General features: G+C 41.6%; 1 long non-coding RNA gene across 1 annotated transcript; it reads left to right on the top strand.

The window, feature by feature from the left end:
• The first annotated feature begins 2,954 nt into the window (after positions 1-2,954).
• Positions 2,955-18,453, top strand: LOC129041990 (uncharacterized). Its single transcript, XR_008504037.1, has 3 exons — positions 2,955-3,019; positions 17,234-17,344; positions 18,118-18,453. It is a non-coding gene; the product is annotated as an uncharacterized LOC129041990 (long non-coding RNA).
• Positions 18,454-18,917: the final 464 nt, after the last annotated feature.

The following is an 18,917-nucleotide window of genomic DNA, read 5'->3' as shown; positions in this document are numbered from 1 at the left end:
AGTGGCCAGGTCCCATTCATCAGGCTGGCATAGAACTGATAAGACCTGCCTTCCTAAAGGGGCAACTTAAAGGAAGGAGGAGAGTCTGAAGGGTCAAGGATGGGTGAGGAAACATTACCCAGGGCAGTTTGAGAATGTGGGGAGCCCAGAAACAGATGTAAAACTGTGTTATGAGGAGAATTAGGAAAGACAGGAACATGAGTCAAGTAGAAATGTTTAACAGAAGCCAACCGTGTAAGGCATGGGGTGGTCCGGCTGGAAAGTTTCTCTGAGAGCTGCCACCACCTACCACAGCAAAAGACCTGCTCTTGAATCTCCCGTCTGGTAGGGTGCCAGAAATTCCACCTGCTCTGCACTGCTGAAGAACTGTATGCCTAAATGGCCGTAAAATCTCCCTGCAGTATGAAGAATTTGAGAAGTTGCATCAGACTGCTGGCAAGGCACTCAGACAGAAACACATGTCAGGAGGGAAAGGGAAGAGACAAGCCGAGACAGGCCAGGCGGTGCTGTGGAAGGAACAGCCACTTGCGCACCAGGTGGAGTGTGTGCCCTCAGGGCCCGTGTCCCAGGCCTTGACTCTGTGAAGTGACTCACCGAAGCCCATCCCACAACCCTGCAGCGGATAGACATGCAGATCACAAGGTGATAGTGAGCACTTCCACTGTATTACATTGGGTACTCCAGGTTTTTATATTAATGCCCAGGATTTATATATAGAGAGAACCAATTAGTTCGTTCACCTTCTGTTGTAGATAGAGAAAGCCAAATTGAGGATAGGAAACTTCAGGCATGAATTAATTCAGTGGCTGAAAGCTCCCCATCAAAGGCCAACCCCTTGCCCCACCTTGGGTCTGACTCTGTTCTTAGGTTCTCTCCATGTCCAGTCTCTCTTCCTTTGTCTTTCTAATAAGAGAAAGAGCTTTTAAACCTCAGTAGTTCTGGCAAAGATCTCAAGACAGGCTCTGTTTGGACTGATTTAGTCATGTCCCTGTCTCCAAACCAATCACTATGATTGGGTCTTTGGAATACACAGATTGGCCAGGACCTGGGTGGTGTGGGAGGAGGCTCAGTCCCACCTGAACCATACGGACCAAGGGGAAGAGAGTAGCAAATTCCCCAAGGAAACAGAAAAATATCACTAGCTGTAAGAAGGAGGAAGGGAGGCTGGAAAAGCAAAAGCAAAGGAGACTGGGATAAACCAAGGTGGGTGTGAGTATGTGGAATCAACACTGAGACATAATCAGGAAAGTTGTGATACTGAGCCAAGTGGAATTGGAATGTGTGATGAATGAGAGGGCAAGGAGTGGACCCAGGGTACAATAAGCAGAAGGGTAACTGGGATTACCAAGGGCATGGATCTATGAGCAAGGCTTAGCCCAGGTGGCCCAGAAATCAGAGCCTGTGGCAAAACTTTAATTGCTAATGTTTTGCGGGGGAGTTTCAATCCCAGGGCAGCAAAAGTGAGGGAGAAAGGAGGTAAGATTGGAAGGAACGGAGGGAAACACAAGATAGGTTGCTTCTTTGTAAAGAGACACTTTACAAAGTGTGTAAATAGCCTCTTTATAAAGGAGCCATCTCCAGATGCACTCCCTGAGCACCGTACCGCAGAACAGTCCATTGTTGGGAGGGATGGAGAAGAGATTTATGTGCCATCTTCATTCATCAGTTTGCCCCACAGAGTTAACTCCCACAAACTTCCATGACGTCATCTGGCCCCTTCAGTATGTGAAGACAGATGTGTTTAACCTGTGCCATGGTGTTTCATCCAAGACTCTGGACATTGGCCTCAGGCTGTACAGTGTGAGACTGGCAGGGAGCTGAGTGCAGGGGGAGACACAAGCAGTAAGGGCCCAGGAGGTGGTGAGGCCAAGCGGATCTGAGGTAGCACATAGAATGTGTTCAACACAAGGTTCATGTTTTCAATTAGGACTTTTAAAAAACAAATATTAGGCTGGGCATGGTGGCTCACACCTGTAATCCCAACACTTTGGGAGGCCGAGGCAGACGGATCACTTGAGATCAGGAGTTGAGACCAGCCCGGCCAACATGGTGAAACCCCATCTCTACTAAAAATACAAAAATTAGCCAAGCATGGTAGCATGTGCCTATAATCTCAGCTACTTGGGAGGCTGAGGCAGGAGAATCGCTTGAGCCCGGGAGGCGGAGGCTGCAGTGAGCCAAGATTGTGCCACCACACTCCAGCCTGGAAAACAGAGCGAGACCTTGTCTCAAAAAAATAAATGAATAAAAATAAAAATAAAAATAAAAATAAAAACAACTATTAATACTAGCCCAGCACTTGGTACATTGTAGGCCCTTGATAAACATTAGTTTGTGAATAAATGAATATGTGCAAGGCATCGTGCTAGGAACTTGGGATACAATAACAAGAAAAGCATAGATTTCAGACACATAGTCACTCAAAAGCTCTGGGGTCAGTTAGTTCATTTCGAGGGGAGCTCAGCTATGCTGAGGGCAGGCTGGACTTTGGAAACTTGCAGTCCTAATTTGGGATCCATGGTGTAATCACTTAAACATGTCCAGATAATGGAATTTTGAGGGCTGCCTGAGGAGCAGAAAATTATTTGCAAGGTATTATATGATGAATTTATGATATCTGTATCTGTGGAGATACATACATGATATTGCAGATGGCATATCACTTATACTTTTTTGAGATTTATTATTAAAATGTTAAACCACAACCACTCACTCCTACAACAATTGTAATTAGTTACACAGCATTTATATGTCCCAAGCCCTGTTCTGAGTGTTTTGCCTGTGTTAACTCCTCATTTAATTGTCACAACACTTTTGAGATAGTGCATCACCCAACAGGTGGTTTTCTTAGACTCTACCAGATGTTCAGACTTACAAAGTGACCACAGGCCACCAGCCTGTTGAGAAGGATATAAGACCGGAAACACAGCTCACCCGAGGGCAGCTTCAGACAGTTCCCTTCAGTGGCAGTTTTGAAGTCGTCCAACAGCTCAGGTTCAAGGAAAAAAGATCCACGGGGGTAAGTGCAGGATTTACTCTGGCCTAGAAGCCTCATTCTCCACCAGACCAGAGCAGTTTCAGGTTTCAGAAAAAGTGAGTGGAAAGTACAGAAATTTCCCATATACCCCCTCAGCCCTATATGGGCACACAGATTCCCCTGTTATTACGTTAATGTCTTCCATTCGTGTGATATATTGTTTTACTTGATGAAACAATGTTAACAGATTATTAGTAACTAAAAGTTCATGGTTTACAATAGGATTCTGTGTGTTGTACATTCTATGGATTTTTCACAAATGTACAGTGATATGTAACCAGTATTCTAGTATACAGAGTAGTGTCACTGCCCTAAAAATTCATTGTGCCACACCTATTCTTCCTTCTGATCCCGCTTCCCCAGCAACCACCGATCTTTTTACTGTCTCTACAGTTTTGCATTTTCCAAAGTGTCGTCTAGTTAGAATCATACAGCCTTTTCAGAATGGCTTCTTTCACTTAATAATATGCATTTAATATCACTGCACGTCTTTTCACGATGTGATAGCTCACTTCTTTTTAGTGCTGAATAATATTTTATTGTCTGGATGTATCATGGTTTATTTATTCACTCACCTATTGAAGGACATCTTGGCTGCTGCCAAGTTTTGGCAACTATGAATAAAGCTGCTGTAAACATGTGTCCAGGTTTTTGTGTGGACATACGTTTTCAACTCATTTGGGTGAATACAAGGGAGTATGATTGTTCGATTATATGTTAATCTCTCCTATAGAAATTTTTTCCTTTTCCTATTTCTATATTTCAAATTTTTAAAAAGTATGAAATGAGGCATATATATATATATATGAAAGACTTGTATAGGTACAGCTACAAGGATCCTGCAAAGCACAGGCCCAGTTACCAGGGTCACCATACTCATGGCAGCCCAGAGCAGGGCATCCCCACCACATACTTACAGTTCACTTCTAATTCCCCAAGTTCAGATGCAATTTACCGATTAGGGCTCATTCTTATCATAAACAATGATGCTGGTGATATAGTTAACACTTCTACTTTTTCCAGGCTACCAGGACAGAACTTGCATAGTCAACCAATGTTCAAGTCTCCCAGAGGAATAACAGGTTTTGTTAAACTCTTTGTTCACAAATAGGTGCTTTCATTATCCCTATTTTTCCAGTGAAGAAACTGAGGCACAGAGTGTCAGGTAACTTACTAAGATCACATAGTTCAAGATCACAGAACCAGACTCAGGCATTTGGCTACAGGGTCTATGCTCATAAGTGCCACATTGTACTGCCTCAAGCTTTATTTTCTTTTCTTACAATGGAGGTAGTGTTTATATAAATAGGTCCTGGGTTAATACCCCTAGAATATTAAATGATAAACCTGTGGCCACTAAATTTGCTATAATGCTGATTTTATCTAAGGTCTTCTCTATTTCTTTGCCCTGGGGGAAATTTTTCAAAGCCCCTAATTTCCATGGGGTGGGGAAGTCCCCAGGATTTCTGGGAACTTATGCCTTCTCACCCAGTCCCCTGCACCAGAACTTACTGTCTCTAATTTCTTACAAAAATTCTGATGCAGAATTTGGCCAGTTTTTCATGAGATTTGATTTTCACAAGAAATCCAATCACCTCAAGCTTTTTGTCAAATTTTCTGAATGCTCATAGGGTCATGGAGAGGAGTTACCCTGTGCAGTTCATAATATTCCACCAAACATGGCATTTCTTCATGTCCCTTGTTCTCTCTTTCCTCTCTCTCCCTTCTCCCTCAGCCCCACTCTAGTTGCAAACACATTTCTCCATGTCTTCCTTCCTTCCTTCCTCAGAAGACCTACAGAGACTTATTTCTCTTAACAGGCTTCTCAAGGCTCTACCCATAATAAAGGTGAGCCCCCGTATCCCCACCCCAAGAGGAACCTATGTAACATTTGCCATATTGCATTTTTCTTTCTCATTATACTGTAATAGAGTCAGCTGCTCAATAATCAGCTCTAATAAGGCTCTTGGGGACTCTATCTGATATCAGCGATGTAATCGTCAGAAATGTGTTACTAAAGATCTTTGTTTAGTGTCTATTATATTCTTATATTCTACTTTTAATTTTACTTTCAGTGCAGCCAACTAAATGGTAGAGAGAGCAGTAGCAATTTTGTATCTGTTATTTAGCTGGGATCACACTTTTCTTGTAAACCTCAAACTCTGCAGCCCAAGAATCATTTTATCCAGTTGCTCTACTCTGTGTCATCGAATGCTCATTAAGTCTGGACATAAAGGAGCTTCATTTATAATACTTGTCTTTGTTAATATTTGGCCAAAGCTGCAGTTGGCAAACGAACAGACTGAAACATTTCTTCTCTCTTTCTTTTACTAATATTTTCAAATTTCCCATGTTATGTAATTTAGGTCAGAACTAAAATTTCCTGTAAGACCTTGTATTCACTAGGTTTTAGTTCAATTCAACTCTGCAAGCACTCTGAATGCCTGCTCTTTGCAAGGCACCATGCTAGGTAGTGGGAGAGGTGCCAAGATGACTGTTGGTTTGTCATTGATCTGGAGAAAGCCTAGTAGAACAGGAAACATGAACCCAAATCTCTGTGACATAATGTAGATTATAACCACCCTAAGAGAAAGGTGCAGATCTTGTGTTATGGGATTTTAAGAGGAAAAGAGTGATCACATTCAGTTGGGAAGATCAGGAGATAGCATTAGGTTTGTCTTTAAAGACCAAGTAGAATCTTGAGGGACTGTAGTGATGAGGAGCATATTCAACAAAAGCAAGTGCCTAGAAGTGAGAAAATAAGGGACGCAGTGAGAGATCAGCAGGATGGGCTTGGTGTGATAAGTGGGAAAGATAGGGCATATTTGAAGGATGCTGTCTCTAACCTGGTGCAGTGTGGAAAATCTGCCTTAAAATAGTGAAAATAGTTGAGGCTGGAAAACCTTCCAGTCTTAAAGTTACAAGCAGTCTCACCCTCTGGGGTGAAGGCTAGAATTTACCATTGGGGCCAAACTGCTAAGTCAGTTTTTTACAAACATCATTTCAATGGGCCTTTTAATTATGTAGGTGTAAGGGCAAGTACTCACTATTTTTCTTAAAGAAAGCCGAAATGCAGTACAGTAACCCAAATGCAAATGCTCTGGACAGTCTATGTAGTGATGTAAATTGGGTGTATCTTAAGCTCAATTATATTCCTGCAGAGGTATAAATTTTTTTCCCTCAATCTAGATTTAGAATTTATGTCTCAAAAATGCTGGTTGCTCTTGGGAGATGTGTTTACGGGTCCTTGTCCAGCATTTGTTTATAGGCGATCAGGAATGAAAACAGGGCTATATTAGGGTTCATGTGAAAGACCATTCTGCGCTTCACCGCATGCTGGAGAAAAGGCTGTAAAGGAATTGCATCTGGCTTGGGGCTGTGTTTCCAGTCTGCTTCTGGTTATCCCACATTGCTGTTACATAAGACCGGACAGCCTAACTTTAGTCAGTGTGGTCTGGGAGGACTGGACTTGCTGAGTCACAGAAGCCTAATTCTTTAGAGGTGGGTTAGCAGGTAGAGGGAGAAGAGTCCTTAGAGTCACTCTTCCTGGGAAGAAAATCCTTCCAAATCAGGAAACAAAGTGGTCACTGGCTGGGGTAGAGAATGATGTTTTCCCCTCTCCAGGCCTGGGGATCTGTTGGATCCGAACTGTCTAGCATGGACGTCGTGGGAGCACACGTGCTAGAGTGAGCCAACCCCTCCACATGGAGGCAGGCCAGCGTTAAGGCAGAAATCACTCTATTTAAAGACTCTCAGATGGTGATTTAGGATGTGGGCTTGAAGAGTACAATGTTTAGCAGCAGTGTGACATTATTCTTTGTATTACACTTGTGTTAACCTCAAGCCCTGAAGTTTTATGTAAAAGCCACAGCCTGGCCTGAGGTGTGCCGCGGGCAATGAAGAAGCACCGATGTAATGGCCATGGGGCTGCAGTGCACTTTCTCTGAGGCATGAGAGTATTGAGCAGAAATAGCTGGGCTTTCTTTTGCAATGGAGGAGCACAGTGGCCACCACGTGGAAAGCAGGGACAGTGCCAGAGAGAGCCAAAGAGACCTGCTCCAGATCGCACATGAGGCAGTGTCCAGGAACTCCACAAAAAACCTGGCAAAAATACCCAGCCAAACGCAGCTGAAGGACATTCTACACACAGGCTGGTACCCCTCAGGAATGTCCATTTCATCAAAGGAACAGAGAGGGTGAGGACTATTCCAAGGACAAGGACATGAGAGGCATGACAACAAAATTGAAGGGTGTGATCCTGGACTGGTTCTTGGATCAAAAAAATAAATGCCTAGAGGACATTTAATTATTGGCATAATTAGTGAAATTGTCATATGAGGTGTATGTTGGGTAATAGAAATGTGTATTGCTGTTAAATTTCCTGAATTTGATTATTGAATTAGGGTTATGTAAGAGAAAGTTCTTGTCCTTAGGAGGCATTTAGAAGTATGATCAAGTATTTAGGAGTGAAAGGTCAGGGTCATATTGTGTGAAAGTTATTTTCAAATGGTTTAGCCAGAAAGTTAATAATGGTTGTGTGTGTGTGTGTATGTGTGTGTGTGTGTGTGCATAGAAAGAGAGAGAGAAAGGCAAATGTGGCACTAAAGAACAATAATTTCATGAGTAATTACTCAATGCATAATAATTTATTATCAAAAGTGTGATTTTAGTATAGAAAGTAGGCTTCATTTACATGTATCAAATGGTATATCTTGGTAAGGTCTGCACCATATACATCATGTTTATAATCCTTAACATTCAGAAGCACTTTGATAATCATGCATAGCATGTAATAATGCATCCCTTTTTCTCCATCTTGTAATGATGATTTAGATGTAGAGTTTTCTAATTGCTTGTTTCTTATGTTATGATGGAAAACGGATGTGTTGTCTGGCATGATTGCTTCACTTGCTACCCTGAAAATACATTGACTTCAATCATTTTTGGCATCCCTAACACCTAGCAACGTCCTCCTAATGGTGGTTAACAAACAAATCTACTGCATGGATTGAACAGCTGTATAAATAGCATGTAAAGGGGGCAATGAAGTACCACCACGTTAAGAGGTACATAGCACGGGCATCTCCTGATAAGATCAGTGGACAGATGCTATCTAGAAACATCTCTTTCCACTTGTGTGCCATGGTATCCTCTTTAATCCAGATTCACAGCTGACTTTAGACCTGGTTCCTCTATGACTTGGAGACACTCTAGTCTTATTCCTTCCTAGTAAGGGATCTCAGCAAATGACTGTCCTTCTGAGCACTCCTTGTTTTGGGCATTTGCTAAGTCTGTTAGTTCAGTTACAACCCCTGAGTAGGTGAAAATTTTGACCTTCACCATCCAGTTTATTCCCTAAAGCAGACTTTTCAGTAAGAGACCACATTGAGTCACGTGTCAAGCCTATTACAAATTATTGACCAAAACACAGAATTCTTGACTGGAAAGAGATAACTATCAAACCTTCCTGGTTGGGAATGTATCCAGTGGGAGACACATGTTGTAGGCAGAATAGGCAGAGTAGAATGGGTACATGTTAGCCAAAGCCGAAAAAGAGTATCTGTCCATTTTAAGGACTATAGTTATCTTTTTGCTTTTCCTCCTGTTTTTGAGGTTGCCATAAATATGCACATAATTCAAAATTCCTTAAGTATCAGGGAGTATTTGTTAATTTACTCTCCTCCCAGTATTTTTACATTATTAAAATTACATCTTAAATATGATTTAGGTTTTTTTGTTTTTAATTTTTTAATTTTTTTTATTTTTACAGTCACATAGTAGGTACATTTTTATGGGGTAAATGAGATATTTTGATATAGGCATACAATGTGTAATAATCACATCAAGGTAAATGGGGTATCTATCACCTTAAGTATTTATTATTTCTTTGTGTTATAAGCATTCCAGTTATACTCTTTTAGTTATTTTAAAATATACAATAAGTTATTGTTGACTGTAGTTATCTTGTTGAATAAAGATCAAATACTAGATCTTTATTCATCCTATCTAACTATATTTTTTGTACCCATTAATTATTCCCATTTCCTTCTCCCTCCCAAAGTGTGATTTGATTAATAAATAAACAAATGAGACTCCAGACCAAGAAGTGCTCAGTTCTAAGTGTGTTACTCCAATATATTATTGATTTAAATATGACCATCCATTTCACAAAGAAAAAGATTAAGGGCAATAAAGGTAGTAATTCATATTCAGAGATGAAGAATATGGCAGGCATAAATTCATAGCTGGCAGCTGGTAAAAAGTTAATGGGTAAAAAGAAAAAACAACCAGTCATTTTCTATTTCACCTTGTTTTCTCCCTAGGTGATGTTTATCAGATTCTAAAAGCTAAAACAAAGGCTTTTGTTAAGGCTTGGATGAGACAGAATTTTATGAGAACCCTTAGGGGCCAGAAACACTGACATAATTGAGCCACTATCTGAAATTGTTGTGAACAAGAAGATAAGTATTGGGTAAGGGTGGGCAAATGGGAGATTATGAGTAATAGAAAGACATTGTTAATACATTTATTCAACAGAAACTTATTGAGATCCTTCCTATAAAGAGAAATTAGACATGGTTCCCAGAGAAGGGAGACACTCAACCGATAATACAGTAAAAATTTGGAAAGTGCAATGATACTGATTTGTATAGGACATTATCGGGCAACCAGAGCTGTTGTTATCAGCATGGGTTTATAAGTCAGACAGGCTGGAGGATGATACTGGCTCTGCCACTTACAAGCTATGTGGATCTGGAAAAATAATTAAACTACTGTGGCGTTCATCCTCCATCTGGGAGTAAAATCAACTCCATAGGCTTGTGGTAGAAATTCAGTGAGATAATATAAGTAAAGCACTTAACACAATGCCTAGCATAGGTGACACACTCAATAAAATAATAATTGGGAGTTATTATTGTATCTTTGAAGTATGTATTGGTGATGTTAATCCTGGGCAAAATTCCAAAACTGATCGTCAAATAGTGCTTTTTTCAGCATCTAAAAAGAAAGCATGTGACCACTGACAGCTATAATGTGTTCATTAACAAATCAGCTACAATTAACCTCATTTCTTTTTTGACATGGTTACCTCCACACCTACTTACTAGCAAGTCATATAAAAAGAGGTAAATAGACAGAGTGCTAGTGGGTTTAGCAGGACACACAGCAAAGTCTCATCAACCACTCCATGAAGTGCATGGGAAACCCAGGGGCCAGTGATGAACAGCCACATGGATCTGCATGTGATTGATTGCTCTCACCAAAGGGGGATGTAAACCTGGAGGGCAGTGGGTAGGACCACTGTGCTACTCTTCCAGTTCAAAAATTTCATGGACAAATTAGAAAAGAGCACTGATTTGGTTTGGCTCTGTATCCCCACCCAAATCTCTTGTCAAATTATAATTCCCAATGTTGAAGAAAAGGCCTGGTAGGAGGTGATTAAATCATGGGAGCAGATTTCCCCCTTGCTGGTCTCATGATAGAATTCTCACGAGATCTGGTTGTTCAAAAGTGTGTGGCACCTGCCCCTTCACTTGCTGTCTCCCACTGGCCATGTGAAGATGTGCTTACTTCCCCTTTGCCTTCTGCCATGATTGTAAGTTTCCCGAGATCTCCCCAGCCATGCTTCTTTAAAGCATGCAGAACCATGAGCTAATTAAACGTCTTTTCTTTATAAGTTACCCAATCTCAGGTAGTTCTTTATAGCAATGTGAGAATGGGCTAATACAAGCACTGATGGCAGTCTGACAAAATATGACTTCTCATTAGATAAGTCATCTGTCTCATGATGGATTGAGGACCCAAAAAAACCTCTCTCTACAGACCAGAAAAATGGGTCTAGGCCCTTTGAATTTTTTTCTAAATTTTATTTTCAAAATAGATGTGGTTATCATAGACTACATGGTCTGAATTCACAGACAATACAATAAAGTGTAAGTGTTCTGCTCCACACTAAAAGCAAGGAAATGTTAAACTACCCATCTAACCATATATGTAGGGATATGCTCCTTCTATAGAAAGGGAGGGCTGGACACAGTGTCTCGTCACTGTAATTCCAACACTTTGGGAGGCCAAGGCATTAGGATCACTTAAGCCCAGGAGTTCAAGACCAGCCTGGGCAACACGGCAAGGCCACATCTCTACAAAAGATAAAAATAAAAAATTATCCAGGTGTGGTGGTATGCACCTATAGTCCCATCTACTAAGGAGGCTGAGGCAGGAGGACTGCTTGAGCCCAGCTCAGGAGTTCAAGGCTTCAGTGAGCTATGATTATGCCACTGCACTCCAGCTGGGGTGACAGAGCAAGACCCTGTCAGAAAAGGAAGAAAGAAAGAAAGAGAGAGAAAAAAAAGGAAGAAAAAGTGAGAGAGGAGGAAGGAAAGAAAAAGTGAGAAAGAGAGAAAAGAAAGGAAGGAGGGAGGGAGGGAAGGAAGAGAAAAAAGAAAGGAAAAGAAAGAAGGAAGGGAGGGAGGAAAGAAAGGAGGGAGGAAGAGAGGAAAAAAAGAAAGAAGGAAAGAAAAAAAGAAAAAAAGCAAGCAAGAAAAGAGAGATGTAGCATGCAAATCATACAGCTTGTGACTGTGTTACACTAAATATGCATATGATATAATAAGAATTAAACTCAGTTGCTTGATGTCTCAGTTTTATCATTTTGATAAATAGCTGAAACTGACATTTGGTGACAAAATATAAGCTTTCTCTGATTTTTCTGATAAGCTTATATATTATATTATAAGCTTATATATATATTATAAGCTTATCAGATTATAAACAGATTTTGACCTCAAAATTAAAAGTATTTTCGTTTCCTAAAACAATAGATTATTCTAACTTTTCTTTAGCATTTTATAAAATTGATGTGTATGTTTGCATAGCATTTTGCCTTAATAATATATATTTGACTTCTGTTTCCACAGAGTTCTTATAGGTTATGTTGAGTCAAAAATACAGTGTGTTGTCTCAATGGAGAATATAGCATGTACTTAAGTGAGCAAGTGCTTGTTGTAATCTTTCTACTCCTTGGAACTTCAATCACAGCCTTTCCAAATCTGAAAAAGCCAAGTGAATCTATATGATAATCTATGTGCAAGCCACCCAAGGGGGCATACTTCTGGAATACATTAGTCCCTCCTTGCATGGGGCTGACTTTGTAAGAGAAAATAACTGATTAGGCAGCAGCCTGGTGCCTTATAATTCAGAACCAGCAGTGATCAACTTTGTTGTGCTCACATGAAACTTGTACTGGGTAGAAGAAGAATAGTGTCCTCCCATCCTCCAAATTCATTTCTTTTCCAGAACCTTGGAATGTGACCTTACTTGGAAAAAGGGTCTTGTATTAGTCCATGCTCATGCTGCTATAAAGAACTGCCTGAGACTGAGTAATTTAAAAGGAAAGAGGTTTAATTGATTCAGAGTACCACAGGGCTTGGGAGGCCTCAGGAAACTTATAATCATGGCAGAAGGTGAAGCAAACATGTCCTTCTTCACATGGCAGCAGAAAGGAGAAGTGCAGAGTGAAGAGGAGAAAACCCCCTTAGAAAACCATCAGATCTCATGAGAACTCACTTACTATCACAAGAACAGCAGGGGGAACCACCCCTATGATCTAATCACCTTCTATGAGGTCCTTCCCCCAACACATGGGGATTATAAATCAGATTACAATTCAAGATGAAACTTTGGATGGGGAAACAGCCAAATCATATCATTCCACCTGCTGGCCCCTCCCAAATCTCATATCTTCACTTTTCAAAACACAATCCTGCCTTTCCAACAGTCTCCCAAAGTCTTAACTCATTCCAGCATTAACCCAAAAGTCCAAGTCCAAAGACTCGTGTGAGACAAGGCAAGTCCTTTCTGCCTATGAGCCTATAAAATCAAAAGCAAGTTAGTTACTTACAAGACACAATGAGGGTACAGGCATTGGGTAAGTATACCTGTTCCAGATGAGACAAATTGGCCAAAATAAAGGGGCTATAGGCCCAAGCAAGTCTGAAATCCAATAGGGCAGTCATTTAACCTTAAAGTTCCAAAATGATCTCCTTTGATTCCATATCTCACATCCAGGTCACGCTGATGCAAGATGTGGGCTACCATGGCCTTGGGCAGCTCTGCCCCTGTGGCTTTACAGGGTACAGCCCCACCCCGGACTGCTTTCATAAGCTGATGTTGAGTGTCTGTGCATTTTCCAGGTGCATGGTGCAAGCTGTTGGTGAATCTACCATTCTGGGGTCTGGAGGATGGTGACCCTCTTCTTACAGCTCTGCTGGGCATTGCCCCAGTGGGGACTCTTTGTGGGCTCTCCAACCCCACATTTCCCTTCTGTACTGCCCCAGCAGAGGTTCTCCATGAGGGCTACGCCCCTGCAGCAAACTTCTGCCTGGACAGCCAGGCATCTCCATACACCCTTTGAAATCTAGGCAGAGGTTCCCAAACCTTAATTCTTGACTTCTGTGCATCTGCAGGCTCAACACTATGTGGAAGCCACCAAGGCCTGGGGCTTATACCCTCTGAAGCAATGACAAGCTGTACCTTGGTCTCTTTTAGTCATGGTTGGAATACAGCCCACCAAGTCCCAAGACCATAGGAAGCAGCAAGGCCCTGGGCCTGGCCCATGAAGCCATTTTTCCCTCCTAGGCCTCTAGGCCTGTGATGGGAGGAGCTGCCTCAAAGGCCTCTGACATGCCCTGGAGACATTTTCCCGATTATCTTGGCTCCTTATTACCTATGCAAATTTCTGCAGCTGACTTGAACTTCTCCTCAGAAAATGAGTTTTTTTTTTCTATCGCATTGTCAGGCTGCAAATTTTTTGAACTTTTGTGCTCTGTTTCCTTTTTAAAAATAAGTTCCAATTCCAAATCATATCTTTGTGAATGGATAAAATGGAATGATTTTTATGAGCACCCAAGTCACCTCTTGAATGCTTTGCTGCTTAGAAATTTCTTCTGCCAGATATCCTAAATCATCTGTCTCAAGTTCAAACTTCCAAAGATGTCTAGGCCAGGGGAAAAGTGCCATCAGTATCTTTACTAAACCATATCAAGAGTTATCTTTATTCCAGTTCCCAACAAGTTCCTCATCTCCACCTGTGACCATCTCAGCCTGGACTTCCTTGTCCATATTGCTATCAGCATTTTGGTCAAAGCCATTCGACAAGTTTCCAGGAAGTTGCAAACTTTCCAACATCTTCCTATCTTCTAAGCCCTCCAAGTGTCTAGGAAGTTCCAAGCTTTCCCACATTGTTCTGTCTTCTTCTGAACTTCCAAACTGTTCCAACCTATGCCTGTTACCTGATTCCGAAGTCACTTCCACATTTTCAGGTATCCTTATAGCAGCACCCCACCCGCTTGGTACCAATTTACTGTATTAGTCCATTCTCACACTGCTATAAGGACATACCCAAGACTGTGTAATTTATAAAGGAAAGAGGTTTGATTGACTCACATTTATGCAGGGCTGGGGAGGCCTCAGGAAACTTACAGTCATTGTGGATGGGGAAGCAAACATGTCCTTCTTCATATAGCAGCAGGAAGGAGAAGTGCAGAGCAAAGCAGGAAAAGGCCCTTTATAAAACCATCAGATCTTGTAAGAACTCACTCACTAACATGAGAACAGCATAGGGGAATTGCCCCCATTATCCAATCACCTCCACAAGGTCCCTCCCCCAATTACATGGGGATTATAATTCGGATTACCGTTCAAGATGAGCTTTTGGGTGGGGACACAGCCAAACCATATCAGGTCTTTACAGATATAACTACTTAAGTCAAGGTGAATTCATATTGGAGTAGGATGAGCCCTAAATCCAATCTAACTGGTGTCCTCATAAGAAGAGGAGAAGAGACGCAGACACATACAGAGGGATGATGATGTGAAAACAGAGAAACACACAAGGAGAATGCCATTCAATGACAGAGGCAGACATTGGAGTGATGGATTTACAAACCAAGGAACACCAAGAATTGCTAGCAATCTAGAAGCTAAGAATATGTCATGGAACAGATTCTCCCCTAGAGCACTAGAGAGGGTATGGCCCTGACAGCACCTTGAGCCCTGTCTCCCTTTGGCTGGCTAGTCTTCAGATAGAGTTGTCCTTCCTGCCCCCTACACTTTGTTCTCCTTTTGATAGTCAGAGAGATCTTTCTAAAAACATAAATCTTGTTATGTCATTCCTCTGTGTAAAACACATCAATTGCTTCCCCATTGCCTTCAGGATAAATCCCTAATTTTCTGGTCTGTCCCCAGCTCACCTCACCTTGGGCCAATCTTCCCCCCATAATTTCTTGTCCAGTCATGCTGCGTTTCCAGGTACTCCTGCTCATTCTGCCATTGGCCTTTGTGCCTTTATTCCCTTTGTCTGGAGCATTCTTCCTCCTCTCCCTCCCTAGTGCTTCCCAACATCCCTTCTCCTGGCTAATGTTCTTCAGTCTTGGCTTAGACAGCTCTTCCCAGGAGGCCTTCCCTGCCCCTCCTAAGTGCTTGCTGTGAACTTGATGCTTCATCCAACATTGTTCATCACCCTGTGTTGCAATTGCTTGTTTATTTGTATAGCAAGCAGGAATTTCACTCTTCATTACTCAGGTGCAAAAAAAAGTCACATTCCATTATTCCTAAAATTAAAACTAAATGTGCTCCTAATTCTCAGCCTCTTGACTCATGAGAATTTAATCTGTGGGCTCCTTCCCCACCCCACACCCTCATGAGATCACCCAAGAATTCTGAATTTATGCAACACCAGAAAACTGTTTCTCCACAGAAAATTGATGCTGCAGTTGCATGCTGGTCTGGTGTACTGGTTCTCTGGCAAACTCAGGGACCATTCCACCCCCACCCCAGCAATCCTCTCCACCAGTTACAGAAAGACCACAGGACCCTCGAACCTACTCAAAGCCCAAATATGTGTTGGCCAGTCTGGACTGACTTTCCATTAAAGCAGAGTTTCACCCGACCTTACACACCCCACTCCTCAACACTCAGCAACCCCTCAAACTCCTTACCTTCCTTCTGTATAGGGAAACCTGTACTTCCTCCCTCCCCCATGCATGCACACACAGCTAGGCACTCCTGTCTTTCCCATTTAAGTCTCTTTTCCATGTTCTGAGTCAAATCGTAATATTCCTCTTCACCCAGTTAGAAGCAGAAAAGCATTTACTACCACCCTGGATAGGTTGGGTATAAGGTGAGTGAGGCCTATAGACACTATGTAGGGCTCTCCATCTGCTGGGATATTGAAAAACATCTTGACCCTCATTACTCCACAGCCCCCATCCATCTACCTCCTATCCACCCACCTTGTGAATTAAAGCAGCAAAACAAAAGCAATACAAATAACAAGACACCAGTTACATTTGTAAAAATGCTCAAATGATTACATTGTTTTCCTTCCTCACTAAAAGTAAAGTTTCCTGAGGAGAGAGAATGATCTGTTGTATTGGCTATATAGTCAGTGTTTTAACCATTACTCTGTACTGGTAGACAACAAACTATCTTTAGAAAATGGACAAACTTGCTAATAATTAAATAGTATAGAGTAGAGGTAAAGAAGCATAGAATTAGAGCTGGGTTTGAACACATCTCCTGATATGTATAAACCTGTGACTTTAATGTACCTAGAATGTTTGACAACCAGAGAGCACCATATTTATTTATTTATTTATTTATTTATTTTTGGTCTTGTTTTCTCTTTTTTTCCTCCTTTAATTGTTTATTATTATTATTATACTTTAAGTTTTAGGGTACATGTGCACAACGTGCAGGTTTGTTACCTATGTATACATGTGCCATGTTGGTGTGCTGCACTCATTAACTCATCATTCAGCATTAGGTATATCTCCTAATGCTATCCCTCCCTCCATTTTTAAAAACATCTTCTCCTCTATACAACAAAATTACTTTCTGTACATTCAGGTCATAATTGGTAAATGATCATTATTTTCTTGATTAATGTTTAGGTTTTAAGATACTTTCTTAGACTAAATGGCACCTGAGTGCCAATGCACCTGGAGGGTACTGAGCCACAGAGTCAGCAATGTGAGCAACATCTTCTTGATCTGCCTCTAACCTCTTGGCAAATGTTGGAGGTTGAAAGTGAGAGTGGAGAGGTATCAACAGTGTTTAATCTTTAAGCCTTCCTCTCTGTAAAGTTATAATGATAATTTTTAGCATCTTTTTTTAATGGAATCTATTAATTCTCAGAGGTAGCTCCTGCTTCTGCATCATGAAGGAAGTTGCACTTGTTCCCGCAGAAACAGGATATCATTGACCACATCTGACATGACAACACAGCAAGGAAATGGAGCACCTTTGGTAAGTGCACTAGATCAGCTACTGCTACAAAAGTTGAAAAAGAATAACAAGAAAGAATTAAAAAGCTGGTATATATGTACAGAGCACACAACAAACAAAATAATTACTGCAGTTTTCAGTTCCAAAATTGACTAGAAACTTAATATCCTTTTGACTTTAATATTCATTGGTTGCAGGGAATAATTTTTTCTCACCCCAGCATAATAGGCAAGCTATTTAGAACATTAAATTCTATTAGAAATGATGACTACCAATAGGGATCCTGAGATCCGGTTGCAGTCATGTCACCAGAATTTAATAGGAAAATTATTTTTTTCTAAAGATAAAAATTTTTTAAAATATTGAGACCTGTTGTTCAAAAGAAAGTAAAGACAAGTGATACAAAGAGGATTAGATTCTTATTTGACACACTATAAATAAATAATCCACAGGGACTATGGGCAGAAGTTTTTGGACTGAAGGTCATTTTAGAAGGCTGCCATTTGAATGACAAAGTGGGTTTTTTCAGCCCACCTCCACCACAAACACACATCTTTTTTCCTAAATCCTGGTGTAGGTGTAGGGGGGAATTTTTGAAGTCTAACTCAAGTTTGAAGACACAGAAATCATGTGACCTTAATTAGGTACAGGAGTCTTACTAACAAGAGGAAAGTGAAGGAAGAAAGGCAGGAAAGAAGAGTGGGGAGAGAGAGGGAGAAAAAGAAAGAGAGGGAGAGAGATTGAGAGAGACCTAAACTGCATTTTCAATCTTTTCTATTCAAATTTTGGTCCAGGAACTGCAGCATATCATCACCCGGAGCTAGACAGAAACCCAGGCTCTCAGCTATCCCCATCCCCTACTCTCCAGCCAAGACCCTGGGAGTCAGCACCTGCATTTTCACAAGCTCCCCAGGTGGTTTGTAGCACACTGAAGTGCCAGTAGCATTGTCTTTCAGAACTATGCCAACGCCAGACAGTGGCAGGGACTCAACCACACTCTGCCCCACATAAGGAGGTTGACAGAACGCAGAGAGGGCCCAGGGACGGGGCCCAGGCCAGGCATTTGGGGAAACACAACAGGAGGCACAGCCCAGGGGGCTAAGTCTGTGCCCAGTGACCTGGCTGGAACGCAATCCCAAATCTCTCCCGCTCTGAGGACTCTGTGTGGTTAGAAATAATCTCTGGAAGCCAAAGGGCTAAGTGACACGTTCCCTGTGTGCCTGTCTGGCTATCAGGGACGCCTCTTTCTTGTGAATTCTGTCACTTCCTGTCACAAGAGGGCTTTGGAACTGAAGTTACTCTTGAGAGCATCAGGTAAAATTTTTGAATTAAAATAAAACCAGTTGGCCAGGCTCAGTGGCTCACGCCTGTAATCCCAGCACTTTGGGAGGCCGAGGCGGGCGGATCACTTGAGGTCGGGAGTTTGAGACCACCCTGGCCAACATGGCGAAACCCCGTCTCTACTAAAAATACAAAAGTTAGCCGGCATGGTAGCTCATGCCTGTAATCCCAGCTACTTGGGAGGCTCAGGCAGGAGAATCACTTGAACCGAGGAGGCGGAGGTTGCAGTAAGCCGAGATCGTGACACTGCACT

The sequence above is a fragment of the Pongo pygmaeus genome, chromosome 7 (genome assembly GCF_028885625.2).
Source record: "Pongo pygmaeus isolate AG05252 chromosome 7, NHGRI_mPonPyg2-v2.0_pri, whole genome shotgun sequence".
In the NCBI taxonomy this organism is placed as follows: Eukaryota; Metazoa; Chordata; class Mammalia; order Primates; family Hominidae; genus Pongo; species Pongo pygmaeus.
This window is presented reverse-complemented; position numbering and strand designations above follow the sequence as displayed.